The following is a 3424-nucleotide window of genomic DNA, read 5'->3' on the forward strand; positions in this document are numbered from 1 at the left end:
CGTGGCGGGAACCGGCGCCCTTTCGCCGTGGGCGGGCGGGCGGGCGGGCGGGGGCCCGGTTGCCGGGCAGCGGGGCGCGCGCGCATGCGCAGAGCGCGCGGCTGCGGACGCACACCTCCCCCAGCCCGCCCCCCCCGCTGCTCCGGGGCGCCGGAGAGTCTGCGGTCGGGGCGGAGGGGCCGCACCCGCCGGTCGGCGGGTACGGAACTGCAGCGCGGGGAGGGAGGGAGGGCGGGAGGGGGAGCGCGCGCGCGCAGGTGTGCGTGTCGGTGTGTGTGTGTCTGTGTCTGTGTCTGTCTCCGTCTGTGTGTCTGTGTCTGTGTGTGTGTGTGTGTGTGTGTGTGTCTCTCTCTGAGCGCGCGTGTGCCGCCGGGGGGGGGCGGGGTGGCGTCTGCAGGGTCGCAGATACTTCTTCTAATACATTTGTTTCATTAAAAAAAGAAATAATAACTCGGCAATGGACGCCCCGTCCTGAAGTCTCCCGGCAGACGGCGAACTCGCCCCGGGGGCCGCCGCCTCTACCCGGCCCCTCCCCTACCAGCTGGGGAGGAAAAAAGCCGGCCGGGAGGGCAGACTTGCCGTGAGCCGGGGGGGGGGGGGGAAGGCGCGGCGGAGCGGAGCGGAGAGGCTGGACGGGGCGGTGAAGCCGGCGAGCGCACGGCGGCCACCGGTTCGGGGCGGGGGGGGCGCGTGCCTGTGGGCGCGTGCGTTGAGGGCGGCGGCGGGGGAGGGGGGCGTTTAAAAAACCCGAAATTCTTAAAAATCCATTCAAAATGACGGGGTGGCCGTCCTTGTACCATGATTCGCGTAAATCCCGAAAAAGGGGAAAAAAAAAAGTTAACCCCCCCGGACCCCCCCCCCACGCCCCCCCGCCGCCCTGCTGAAACAGGGACGGGGTGGCCCTTGCGCCAGATTCGCGTAAATCCCGAAAAAGGGGAAAAAAAAAAATTAACCCCCCCGGACCCCCCCCCACGACCCCCCGCCGCCCTGCTGAAACAGGGACGGGGTGGCCCTTGCGCCAGATTCGCGTAAATCCCGAAAAAGGGGAAAAAAAAAAAAGTTAACCCCCCCGGACCCCCCCCCACGCCCCCCCGCCGCCCTGCTGAAACAGGGACGGGGTGGCCCTTGCGCCAGATTCGCGTAAATCCCGAAAAAGGGGAAAAAAAAAAGTTAACCCCCCCGGACCCCCCCCCACGCCCCCCCGCCGCCCTGCTGAAACAGGGACGGGGTGGCCCTTGCGCCAGATTCGCGTAAATCCCGAAAAAGGGGAAAAAAAAAAATTAACCCCCCCGGACCCCCCCCCACGACCCCCGCCGCCCTGCTGAAACAGGGACGGGGTGGCCCTTGCGCCAGATTCGCGTAAATCCCGAAAAAGGGGAAAAAAAAAAAAATTAACCCCCCCGGACCCCCCCCCACGACCCCCGCCGCCCTGCTGAAACAGGGACGGGGTGGCCCTTGCGCCAGATTCGCGTAAATCCCGAAAAAGGGGGGAAAAAAAAATTAACCCCCCCGGACCCCCCCCCACGACCCCCGCCGCCCTGCTGAAACAGGGACGGGGTGGCCCTTGCGCCAGATTCGCGTAAATCCCGAAAAAGGGGGAAAAAAAAAGTTAACCCCCCCGGACCCCCCCCCCACGCCCCCCCGCCGCCCTGCTGAAACAGGGACGGGGTGGCCCTTGCGCCAGATTCGCGTAAATCCCGAAAAAGGGGAAAAAAAAAATTAACCCCCCCGGACCCCCCCCCACGACCCCCGCCGCCCTGCTGAAACAGGGACGGGGTGGCCCTTGCGCCAGATTCGCGTAAATCCCGAAAAAGGGGGGAAAAAAAAATTAACCCCCCCGGACCCCCCCCCACGCCCCCCCGCCGCCCTGCTGAAACAGGGACGGGGTGGCCCTTGCGCCAGATTCGCGTAAATCCCGAAAAAGGGGAAAAAAAAAAATTAACCCCCCCGGACCCCCCCCCACGACCCCCGCCGCCCTGCTGAAACAGGGACGGGGTGGCCCTTGCGCCAGATTCGCGTAAATCCCGAAAAAGGGGAAAAAAAAAAAAATTAACCCCCCCGGACCCCCCCCCACGACCCCCGCCGCCCTGCTGAAACAGGGACGGGGTGGCCCTTGCGCCAGATTCGCGTAAATCCCGAAAAAGGGGGGAAAAAAAAATTAACCCCCCCGGACCCCCCCCCACGACCCCCGCCGCCCTGCTGAAACAGGGACGGGGTGGCCCTTGCGCCAGATTCGCGTAAATCCCGAAAAAGGGGGAAAAAAAAAGTTAACCCCCCCGGACCCCCCCCCCACGCCCCCCCGCCGCCCTGCTGAAACAGGGACGGGGTGGCCCTTGCGCCAGATTCGCGTAAATCCCGAAAAAGGGGAAAAAAAAAATTAACCCCCCCGGACCCCCCCCCACGACCCCCGCCGCCCTGCTGAAACAGGGACGGGGTGGCCCTTGCGCCAGATTCGCGTAAATCCCGAAAAAGGGGAAAAAAGTAGAAATTAGCCCCCACCACCACCCACCCACAGCTCGGCCTGGGGAGAACCGGGCTGGCCGGTCCAGCCGGCTCCGGAGCACGTGGCGGCCGGCCGCCACGTGCACCCGCCTCCGCGGCCGGACGCCACGTCTACCCGCCTCCGCGGCCGGACGCCACGTCTACGAACCTCCGCGGCCGGACGCCACGTCTACCGACCTCCGCGGTCGGACGCCACGTCTACCGACCTCCGCGGTCGGACGTCACGTCTACCGACCTCCGCGGTCGGACGCCACGTCTACCGGCCTCCGCGGTCGGACGCCACGTCTACCCGCCTCCGCGGCCGGACGCCACGTCTACCGGCCTCCGCGGTCGGACGCCACGTCTACCCGCCTCCGCGGCCGGACGCCACGTCTACCGGCCTCCGCGGTCGGACGCCACGTCTACCCGCCTCCGCGGCCGGACGCCACGTCTACCGACCTCCGCGGTCGGACGCCACGTCTACCGACCTCCGCGGTCGGACGCCACGTCTACCGGCCTCCGCGGTCGGACGCCACGTCTACCGACCTCCGCGGTCGGACGCCACGTCTACCGACCTCCGCGGTCGGACGCCACGTCTACCGGCCTCCGCGGTCGGACGCCACGTCTACCGACCTCCGCGGCCGGGCGCCACGTCTACCCGCCTCCGCGGCCGGTGGCGGCCGCTAGGTCTACCCGGCTCCGCAGGTGGCCGCCAGGTCGACCCGGCTCCGGGGCCGGCGGCGGCCGGCGGCGGTCCCCGGAGAGCGCGGACCGTCGCTGTCGGCGCGTCCGGCGAAAAGGGTGGCCACGTCTACCGGGCTCCGGCGGGACTTGGTCGCGTTTCCGGGGCTGAGGGGTAGACGTGTTGTCCCCGCCGCCTGCTCGGAGCTGCCCAAGGGGTCGCTGTTTTTCGCTGCCTCCAGTTACGTCATCGTAAAAGGCG

The sequence above is a fragment of the Aptenodytes patagonicus genome, unplaced genomic scaffold (genome assembly GCF_965638725.1).
Source record: "Aptenodytes patagonicus unplaced genomic scaffold, bAptPat1.pri.cur scaffold_619, whole genome shotgun sequence".
Classification (NCBI taxonomy): Eukaryota; Metazoa; Chordata; class Aves; order Sphenisciformes; family Spheniscidae; genus Aptenodytes; species Aptenodytes patagonicus.